Raw genomic sequence first — 11,756 nt, forward strand, 5'->3', positions numbered from 1 at the left:
CTGACCTGCATATAGGTTTCTCAAGAGGCAGGTCAGGTAATCTGGTATTCCCATCTCTTTCAGAATTTTCCACAGTTTATTGTGATCCACACAGTCAAAGGCTTTGGCATAATCAATAAAGCAAAAATAGATGTTTTTCTGCAACGCTCTTGCTTTTTCAATGATCCAGCGGATGTTGGCAATCTCATTGTAGGAGGAGTGAATTTAACAAAAAGGTGGGGAGGAACCTCTGTAAGAACTCTCTCCAGTCCTCACAGTGACATTGGTTTTTCTGACTCTTTTCCAAACCACATACCGAATGGCTTAATGCTGGTGGTAGGGAGTGAAATTCTATTTTTGGAAGTAAGTCCGCAGGGTAACTTATTCCACTGAAAACATCCCTCTGCCTTTGAATGCTGACATTCATGGATCTGAGTGCTGCAGTCTTCTATGAGATGATGAAGAACTATTGGTTTTGTTCAGTCGCTAAGTCATGTCCAATTCTTTGCAACCCCATGGACTGAAGCACGCCAGGCTCCCCTGTCCTTCACTGTCTCCTGGAGTTTGCTCAAATTCATGTCCATCCAGTTGGTGATGCCATGAAGGATGTCAGGCATGTTTCTAAACATGTCTAGACTATCCACATGAACCTGGACTCTGAACCCCTCACTAAGGTTGGTGAGTACCCCTACCCATCAGCTGCTTTGCAGTTCAGCCATTCCACATGGTACAGACTGAGCACCCAGCTTCAAACCAGCTCTAACATTCCACTCACTGACACTCCTCTCAATTAGGAATTTGATAATATTTTGGACTGCAGAAAGCAGTGTCTAAGTACACACTCTGGATGTTTTGCACTCTGCCCCCAGAGTGCAGAAGCTCCATTCTGGCCGCTTCTCTTTTTGCCAGTCTGACGTACCCCTGGAATGACAGTTCTGTTACTGACCTGAGATAGAAACATAACTGACCCTGGGCAAGGACCAGCTGACCAGAGGGGCACAACGATCTCTCCCTTCTCACTTAATGCTTCATCAATGAAAGAAATCTGAGTAGGAGTTTCAATTTCAGTTAATATAATTTGTTTCTCCCCCAAATCTGTACTTTGGGCTAGTTGACAACAACTCTTTCGTAACAGGGAACAGTCTAAGTAAGCCTTCAAGCTGGGAGGAATCCGAGTCCCGCCTCTTACTGGCTTCACGACCTTGGACAACTTATTTAACCTCTCGGGTTTCTCAGTTTCTTCATCTGTACTTCAAACTTTTCAAGGCAGGGCCCCTTAATTCTTTCATGTGATCCTTGTGGAGGTGGGCCAGGAAGTGGCACAGGCCCTCAGGTTCTTGCTGCCCAAGCAGTCAATGGAGACGGTTAGGTACTCGGCCAGCCGCCCCTCGAAGGAGCTCACAATGCCAGCCGATGCCCACTGACTGGTGACCCAGCTGGGCATGGAAGCACAAGGCAGTGCTGACTGTGCCAACACTTCTAGGGATCTGCCAAAAGATTTCTTAAACATGAAATAAAAGTGCAAGCAATAAGAGAAAAATATGAATTGAATTTTAACAAACTTAAAAGCTTTGATTTTTCAAGAAACAGTGTCAAGAAAAAGAAAGGTCAAGTCTCACACTACTAGGAAAAAGTATTCACAATACACATACCTGACAAAATACTCGTGTCCAGAATAAATACAAAGAACACTTGCAACTCAGTAAGAAGACAGCAATCCATTTCTCAAATGGGCAAAAAATCTGACAGTCATTTCACAAAAGAACATACATATTCTTGAGAGAATATCTGTGAGGGAAATTTTGGAGGTAATAAAAATATTCTATGTCTTGACTACTAGCAGAGAGGCTACATACATTTGTCAAAATTCAGTGAACTGCACATTTTAAATAGATGTATTTTATTATACCTAAAATATAACTCAATAAGGTTTTTTTTAATAAAAGGGAAAGGGGACAAAAAGGGGAAAGTGAAGGACATTATGCAGCTATTAAAAAGAATAAGGTAAACATCTATTTCTGAATTTAAAGATAGGATATCAAGTGAAAAATGAGAGTTATTGAATAGTACCATTAATCCCATGCACTTTTCAAAAAAGTAGTCTTTCCCCTCCTCACCCACCCAAGTATATATATTTACTTATATATACCCCGAGAGAATGGTTACAGAGAAAAAGCAAATCAAGAGCTATTCTGTAGAGTAACAGAGGAAAGGAGGAGTAGGCTTTTATTTTCATTTTATGTCCTTCTAGACTTTTTAAATTTTTAATAAGTCTGTATTAGTTTTAAAATAAAATAAATTTTAAAACTTTAATGCCCTCAAACACCTGTCTTCTGCTCTCTAAATGAGATCATTAAAACATTATAAGATAGGAAGATATCCATTTTTTCTGAGTATTTTTATTATTCATACTTATAATATGTGTAGAAACCCTCAGTTTTTCATTGTAGAATAACATACATGAGATTTACCATTTTAACCAATTTTAAGTATTCAGTTCAGTGACATTAAGTGTATTCCCACTGTTACACAATCGTCACCACTATCCATTTCCAGAATTTTCTCATTATCCCAAACTGACACTCTGTACCCACTAGACAGTAATTCCCAATTTTGCCTCCTCCTAGCCCCTAAGCAATCACTAATCTACTTTCTATCTCTGAGAGGAAGTGAAAATGAAAGTCACTCAGTGTCTGACTCTTTGTGACCCCGTGGACTATACAGTCCGTGGAATTCTCCAGGCCAGAATACTGGAGTGGGTAGCCTTTCCCTTCTCCAGGGGATCTTCCCAACCCAGGGATTGAACCCAGATCTCCCACATTGCAAGCAGATTCTTTACCAGCCAAGCCACAAGGGAAGACCAAGAATACTGGAGTGGGTAGCCTATCCCTTCTCCAGTGGATCTGCCTGACCCAGGAATCAAATCAGGGTCTCCTGCATTGCAAATGTATTCTTTACCAACTGAGCTATCAGGGAAGCCTGGATCACTAATCTACTTTCTGTTTCTACCTCAGGTACCTCATTTATGTGGAATCATACAATATTTGTCCTTTTGCATCTGACATTTCATTAGCATAATGTCTTCAAAATTTATCCATGTTGTAGCATATATCAGAATTTCATTCCTTTTTAAAGCTGAATAATACCCCACTGTTTACCCAGTCATGCATCATGAGCATCTGGCTTGCTTCTATCTTTTGACTACTGTGACTAACGCTGCTATAAACATTTTTGTAGAAATATCTGCTGAGTTCTTGCTTTCAGTTCTTTTGGGTATATATCTAGAAGTGAAATTGCTGGATCATATGATTATTCTTTTAATTTTTCCTCAGCTGTAAATTGGGCATGATAATCCCTGTTCTGTTCACACCCACAGGGCTTTGAGAACCATTTAAAAACCCCTTTGTAACCTGCTAAACATCAAATTCATGTAAGAGATTATGAGAAAGTTTTTGTGAAGAGTGCAATTCTAAAACAAAAATGTGCATAAATAATTTAAAAACAATGAATGCCTCATATGCCAAGTACTGACCCATGCATTTCACAGATGTTAGCAAATTTAACATTGGAAGGACTGATGCTGAAACTGAAGCTCCAATACTTTGGCCACCTGATGCAAAGAACTGACTCATTGAAAAAGACCCTGATGCTGGGAAAGATTGAAGGCAGGAGGAGAAGGGAATGACAGAGAATGAGATGGTTGGATGTCATCACTGACTCAATAGACATGAATTTGTTGAGCAAGCTCCAGGATTTGGTCATGGACAGCAAAGCCTGGCAGGCTGCAGTCCATGGGGTCACAAAGAGTCAGACAAGACTGAGCAACTAAACTGAGCAAATTTAAGCCTCAAGGGGCAATCTTGTGAAGCAGGTATTCTTACAATTGGCCCTCCAAATCTGTGGGTTCCATATCCACAGATCCAACCAACCATGGACTGAAAATATTCAGGACAAAAAAGAAACTTACAGAAAGCTCCAAAATGCCAAACTTGCATGCATGTTATGTGAGAAAACTCAGGCAGAGAAAAACTACATAACCTGCCCAATGTCACATACCTAGTAACTAGGAGAATCAGAAAAACTACAAGGAGTAACAGACTTCCACACATGACAGAGTTCTTTCCTCATTTAGTAGGTTTTATCATAATCTACAATTTCAAATTTTGAAAGAAAAAAAATGCATGTATCTCATTTCAAAGCTATATTAGTAGTTTAGGAAATGCAAAGGGAAATAAATCTGTCATTATAAATGACCTAAGTTTCCCCATAAATGGTTACTTCTTTGATTCTGAAAGAGGAGAAGAATCTAGACTTCTTAAGTATCACCATGTGTAGGTATCACAAAAGCTGGCTTCTGAAAAGGTTTTGACCTCCCTGTTACTGTTGGAGTTTGGGGGAATGGGTGGGGAGCACAGAGGGAGAGGAGCCATGTCTGCCGTTGGCATCAACACGAAGGAAAGAGAAAGCAAAGGAAAGCATGTGTGAGCCAACAGGAGACACACCATATTTCTAATGAGGTCTTCATGCCTTCTTTGTCTTCAAATGAAAACTGGAACCATGAAATTCCTTTTTTGTTAATGTTAAGATGTGGTAATGCCAAGCATTCATGACCATAAGCATGGAAAATTGATGAAATTACAATCTGTTCAGGGAAATAATGTAGTGATGAGAGAAAAAATCTTCACCTGTGTCAGGATCCTGATGGCAGCTTTTAAAAACAGGTGTACATTCTCTTCCCCCTCTGGGGGAAGACATCCCTTTGTATGACAAGCCAAGTAAATGCATATGGAAAAAGGCCAAAGGAAAAAAAAAGAGATTGACACAAATAATTGAGATATTTTTAAGGGCATGTAAGTCAGTGAGCATTTCATTAGTATCATTTCAGCAATTTTCTGCTCTCCAAGATGAAGCCAAATTGAAATCATATCCTCCTATTTAATGAGCAAAAGAATGTGATTATCTTGCTGGAACATTAAGATTTGAGACGTTCATGTGATGTAAATCAGAGTTAATCTAAGTAGAAATAAACCTGACCCTTTCCCATGAACGCTTTTCATCAGAATACATTAAAAGTCATCACTTCTTTAAGAGCTATTAACAGCCACAACTCAATATTCAGAGTCATGCATTTCTAGTATACACTATATTGGGGTCTCGAGTAATTGAAAAAAGAATTGCTCTATCTGGCTTCCCTGGTCGTTCAGACGGTAAAGAATCTGCCTGCAATGCGGGAGACCTAGGTTCTATCCCTGGGTAGGGAAGATCCCCTGGAGAAGGGAATGGCTACCCACTCCAGTATTCTTGTTTGGAGAATCCCATGGACAGAGGAGCCTGGAGGGTTACAGTCCATAGGGTCAGAGTCGGATATGACTGAGTGACACACACACACACACACAGTCGCAGAGCATTCAGCTTCCATCTTAAGTACCATCTGCAAAGATTCAAGGCTACGTGACTATCAGTTATTGCTGGTTAACAAGTCAACTTAAACTCTGTAGCTTAAACAATAACCCCTTATTAATGCTCCTGAATTCTGCTGATCTGAATGAGACCTGCCTGATCTCAGCTGGGCCCACTCCTGTGGTCAGCTGGTATACTGACTGTGGGGAGGTTGGCCCAGGATGGCTTGGACTGCCCTGACTTAGCTCTGCTTGCACACGGTGATTTATCCTCCAACAGGCAGGTCCCAGTTTATTTTCAAAGCAATGGCAAAGTTCTGAGAAAAAGAATAGAGGCAATCAAGACTTCTTGAGGTCTAGATTCAGAACTAACGCATGGTCTTGCCCACATTCTTTTGGCCAAAAATAAGATATAAGGTCAGTCCTGATTCAGAGGGTGGGGAAACAGAGTCTGTCTCAGGATGAGAGGAATTGCAAAATATCATTGCCACGGGGAAGAATGGAAGCCATGGAATTTAACTGGAAATGGATTGCCTCCAATTTACAAATGGATTGAAATGCAAAAGTACACTGGCCCTCCATTGTTTGACTCTGGAGACACATATTTCTAAAGCAATAAATGTTAAGTCAGGTTCCCCAGTTAATCAATGAGCTTATTACCCCACAAAGCTTAAGAAACACCTAGGCATTAGCAATGTATATAAAAATAAATAATGTAGTTACTAGAAAAATCACAATGCATTAAATCAGACATTAAAAATTTTTTTTTAGATAAAAGTGCCTTAGAAAAAAAAGTTTTGTTAAGAGAATGCCAACTCTATGGATATCTTGGATCATGTAGTGTTGTTGTTCAGTCACTCAGTTATGTCCAACTCTTTGTGACCCCATGGACTGCAACACGCCAGGCTTCCCCATTCTTCACTATGTCCCAGAGTTTGCTCAAACACATGACCGCTGAATCAGTGATTATCCAGCCATCTCATCCTCTGTTGTCCCCTTCTCCTCTTGCCTTCAATCTTTCCCAGCATCGGGATCTTTTCCAGTGAGTTGGCTCCTCACATCAGGTGGCCAAAGTAGTCAAACTTCAGCTTCAGCATCAGTCCTTCCAAAGAATATTCAGGACTGATTTCCTTTAGGATTGACTGGTTTGATCTCCTAGCTAGCTGTCCAAGTGATTTTCAAAAGTCTTCTCCAGCACCACAGTTTGAAAGCATCACTTCTTTGGTGCTCAGTCTTTTTTATGGTCCAACTCTCAAATCTGTACATTACTACTGGAAAAACCATAGCTTTGACTATACAGACCTTTATTGGCAAAGTGATATCTCTGCTTTTAATACGCTGTCTAGGTTTGTCACAGCTTTTCTTCCAAGGAGCAAGAGTCTCCTTGCTGCAGTCACCATCAGCAGTGATTTTGGAGCCCAATAAAATAAAAGTCTGTCACTGTTTCCATTTTTTTCCCCTTCTTTTTGCCATGAAGTGATGGGTCGGGATGCATGATCTTCATTTTTCGAATGCTGAGTTTTAAGCCAGCTTTTTCATCAAGAGGCTCTTTAGTTCCTCTTAGCTTTATGCCATAAGAGTGGTGCTATATGCATATCTGAGGTTATTGATATTTCTCCTGGCAATCTTGATGCCAGCTTGAGCTTCATCCAGCCCAGCATTTCACATGATTTACTCTGCATATAAGTTAAATAAGCAGGGTGACAATATACAGCCTTGATGTAGTCTTATCCAAGTTTGGAACCAGCCCATTGTTCCATGTCCAGCTCTGTTGCTTCTTGACCTGCATATAGATTTCGCAGGAGGCAGGTAAGGTGGTCTGGTATTCCCATCTCTTTAAGAATTTTCCACAGTTTGTTGTGATCCACACAAAGATTTTAGCATAGTCATGAGATAGTGAGATGGTGACCTGTGAGAAATTAGCAGTGCCTTTTCTCCAAGCCCTTCTTTACCATCTACTGCCTCCATAGTTCCACCAAATACATGCATTTTGGGTTCTAAATGCCCTCCCCCATTCCATTCTCATTCTTATGCTTATCACCGGGAAATTGATGCAACAGGAGTAAAACTTTTCAAACCAGTTGTCTAGTTGTACTCCTGTTCATTCCCCAATCACTCATCAGCCTACTTCCATCACCTTCCATTCCCACTTCTCCAATGAAACTGACCTGTCAAAGTCATCAATCAGATCTGAGCTGCAGAATTCAAAGTTCATATTCTAGTCATCATCTCATACGATCTTTGAGCAGCACTGAGCCCCACAAAGGACACTCTCCTTGAACCATATTCATCCCTTTGCTTATGAGAAAGGGACTTTCCTGAGTTTCCTCTTGCTTCACCAACTCTTCCATCTGTCTCCTTTGCCGGTTCATCTTTTTTCCCCACCCGTAACTCCTTACATATAAGCATGCCCCGAAGTTTGATCCTAGTACTTTCTTCCAGCTGCACTTTCTTCCCAGGGTATCTCAGCCATTCCCATAGTTGACAATCACAGAAATATCAAGGGCAGGGAAGTGAGAGTTGCCCATTCCTGGTACAAGCAATGCAGGTGCATGGTCTATAGAGATAATTAAAACTACTATGTGTGGGTCTAATTTTCATTATCACCAATTCTAAACAGTCAGTCATAAACTACTCTTTCCAAGGTAGGATGGGGTATCTTTGGCTGACCTAAGTTGTAACAGCAGTTGCAATTACTGTTGAGTTTTAATGAAAATTTGGAAGTTTCAATTTAGCACATTTTGATTACTTATTCTTTAATAAGCACTGTATTCGACATGGAAGTTCATTTGGAGAAAGCCCGTTTATGCAGTCAGTCCTGTCCCTCTTCTACAGGACAGGCAAGCTCTGCTATAGGCATTTATTTCAAGAGAGGTTAGTGATAGTTTGAAATTATTCAGTCTTGTGGTACAGTTCATGTCTGTTGCCCCACTAGCACTACATATTCCCTTGGTTATGATTATAGACATTATGGTTATATATACCCTCAACAGGGACAGCGTGGAGTTGGAAAGAATATGCCCACTCCTCTCTTCTTTTAACTTGAGGTTTACAGAGGAAGGAAAACCAGGGGAGGAGGATGAGAAACGCCATGTACCCCCTTGTGGCTCAGCTGGTAAGGAATCCAGCTGCAATGCAGGAGACCTTGGTTCAAATACTGGGTCAGGAAGGTCTGCTGTGAAGGGATAGGCTACCCACTCCAGTATTCTTGGGCTTCCCTTGTGGCTCAGCTGGTAAAGAATATGCCTGCAATGTGGGAGGCCTGGGTTCGATCCCTAGGTAGGGATCCACTCCTGTATTCTGGCCTGGAGAATTCCATGGACTGTATAGTCGACTGAGCGACTTTCACTCACTCATAGAGTGGAAAGCAAGTTTGTGCATGTTCAATTGGTCGTGTCCAACTCTTTGGGACCCCATGGACTGTAGCCCACCAGGCTCCTCTGTCCATGGGGTTCTCCAGGCAAGAATATTGGAGTGGGTTGCCGTGCCCTTCTCCAGGGGATCTTTCCGATCCAGTGATCAAACTGGGGTCTCCTGCACTGTGAGAACTCCGAAGAGATTTTGTTTATATATGTTAATATCTGTCCATTATCATTCTATTAGACATTTAAACTGAGAGATTTTTAAAATATTTGCTACTTCAATATTCTGAAAACTGTAACTTGTTAACATAAATAACCTATTTGGGTAAAAATAACTGTTTCCAAAAGAAAAAAAATAGGGAGAAGAGTTAACATGGTTTTGTATTTTTGCATACTCCTTTTACTGTCTGGCTTAATAGAAGATGGGTCTTCATGTCACATAGACTCTGGAAAAGTCCACTATACACTCATGAGAGAATAAGAGTGAATAAATCAAACAGTACAATACTATTGTTATGAAAATAATTTGAGCCTCTCTGAAAGAGTCCTGGAAGCCCCCAGGAGTTTTGAGATCACATCTGGAGAGCCTCTGATCTAGTCTGAGTGCAACAAGTTCAATTTCTTGGATCAAGGACCATGGGAAGAAGTGGAGCCAGCTGGTGACACACACAGACATTGAATCAGGCAGAGGTGAATCTGTCCCTCAGCTTTGCCACTTAGAAATATGTTGTGAATATCATATAAGCCTCAGTTTACTTGCTTCTGAAATGGGAATAACGTCATTTATTTCATTGGGCCACTGTCAATATAAAACAGGGTATATATGTACTTGCCGCAATACCTAGGATGCTGTAATTACGGGAGAGAGGCGAGACAGGGAGAAACAAGATCACTAAATGACCTTAAAAAGTCATGTGCTGTCCTGATACACTTTTGTTCTTACTATCTAGTTCGAGGGGATAAATGTACAAACATGAATAGCGTATCACAGCATGAGATGGGATGATATGCCATGGTGCCTTCTCCTATCCTTTCATATTGTGGAAGCTCCCGCAGACAGGGTTGAAAATTGGCCAGCTACTTGAAGGAGCAGTTAAAGCAGAGGATCATACAAAATAATACAGACACACTTATCTAAAACGTGTTATTTTCGTCTAAAACATGTATACAAACATCAATCTGCCAATCTCCTAAATTGGGGCCTATGCTTTTCTTTGAGGACAAATCTTATAATTGGTATTCTGCATCGCCTTTCTTATAGAAAACACACCCTCAATAATCACACATGATTTCCAGCTTCATTTTTATTTTAGTGTATGGAGAACTTACAGACACTTGGGGAACAAGTACAAAACCTCCTGTTTTTACTATTTTTTCCTAGTAGTCTCAGTTTTCTTTACCTAGCTAGCAATTTGTTTTAGTGATCGTCCTTAAACTTAATCCCAAGACATCAAACTTCGTTTCTGAAGGAACAACAGCTCTTTCATTTTGCACTGAAATGTCATTGATTTATCTCATATTTAGTTAAATCATATAACTACAGTAGAAGAACAACTGGCATAAAAGGCTTGTGAACAAACAACTCTCTCTTGGTAAGCATACAACTCAACCCATGACAGCAGACACATCCAGGGAGCTGCAGAGTGACTTGTAAGCCAAGATTGTTTGTGGGGCCTAAGAATATAACTGCATACTTAATAAGGAAAACAGAAACCAGTGGTTTATCTGAATTAGTTTGAAGTGGAAATTGCTTAAGAGCACTTTTTAGATCTGTATGTACTGTCATAGAAAGATATTTAAAAACCCAGGATGAATCCCAACTTAACTGAAAAGAAACCCCCCAAATCTATATACATCCACATGTTGCAAATGCACAGATTTCAAATTTGTCAGCCTCTACAATCATGTGAGCCAATTCTTTAAAATAAATCTCTCTCTATATATATATTTATATATATACACACAAACACACGTTCACACACATGATGCGCAGTCTCATGACAGGCTTTTAGTTTCCACCAGGAGTAAGCAAGAAAAGTAGGTCAGGGGCTTTGACTCTTAAAGTCCGTAGGGCTTAAAATCACTGTTACACCCTCTTTTGTTACTTCCTCCCATATTATCAGTCATCAAATGGTTCAATGCCAAAGTGTCACAGCTAGTTTCAGAGACGGCATAAAAAGGGCCACAGCAGATATATGCTGCTCCCTAGCTGCACTCAGTAAGGAGAGACTCCCAGAGGGGAGGTTTGGGGTAGGACCCAAAGTCACAGGAGCAAGTCCCAAGATATACAACAAGGAGGAATAAAGCCTCCAGGAAGGCAAATCCCACTCAAGGTTCTAAGACCTAAGAGCAGAAAGGCCTCTGATCGCTCCCCTTCCCCACAAGCCCACAATTTCTAAGAGTTAGGGGATGTACAGAGGTCACTTGAATGCTTGATACAACCCTCTCTTCTGTGCTGATTTATAGGATAATAAGCATCTAGCAGAAAGAAAAAAAAAAAAACACCACTAATGAGGCTGACAGGTGTGCCCACAACAAACTTAAGCTTTCCCAGGCAGTCAGTCTAAAAAAGCGTTTTTCTGCCAAAGCCAAAGGGACATCTCTAGCAGGTGACCCTTTCATTTCCTACTAATTCAATTTGTATAGCAATAAGCATAGCTCATCGACTAAATCTGCCTTTCTCTTAGCAAGGAACTTGATATGCCTTGAAGTTGCTCACTTAATTCCCATCTCCTGTTACAATCAGGAAGCTATATGTTGACTTGATTAAAATTAAGAAATCTGAGATTTGGAAAGAAGCTTAGCATCCATCAAGAAGCGTCAGCCTCTTCATTTGATGGTGAGGACCTGAACGGTCACACAGAAACCCTCAAATAAGACAGATCAGACAGTGAGTGCTGCACAGAAATTACCCAGGGAAAGGGCTCCGGTGCTCAGGCAGACCGGCCACATGCGTGGGGTCAGGCGAGGGGGAGGCTGGATGCTGGGCGGTGACAGGGCGGATGATCCATTTCCC

General features: G+C 40.8%; 1 pseudogene; it reads right to left on the reverse strand.

Moving 5' to 3' along the window:
- Positions 1-204: 204 nt before the first annotated feature.
- Positions 205-1,423, reverse strand: LOC110148247 (protein artemis pseudogene; annotated as a pseudogene).
- Positions 1,424-11,756: the final 10,333 nt, after the last annotated feature.

The sequence above is a fragment of the Odocoileus virginianus genome, chromosome 28, assembly GCF_023699985.2.
Source record: "Odocoileus virginianus isolate 20LAN1187 ecotype Illinois chromosome 28, Ovbor_1.2, whole genome shotgun sequence".
NCBI classification, from domain to species: Eukaryota; Metazoa; Chordata; class Mammalia; order Artiodactyla; family Cervidae; genus Odocoileus; species Odocoileus virginianus.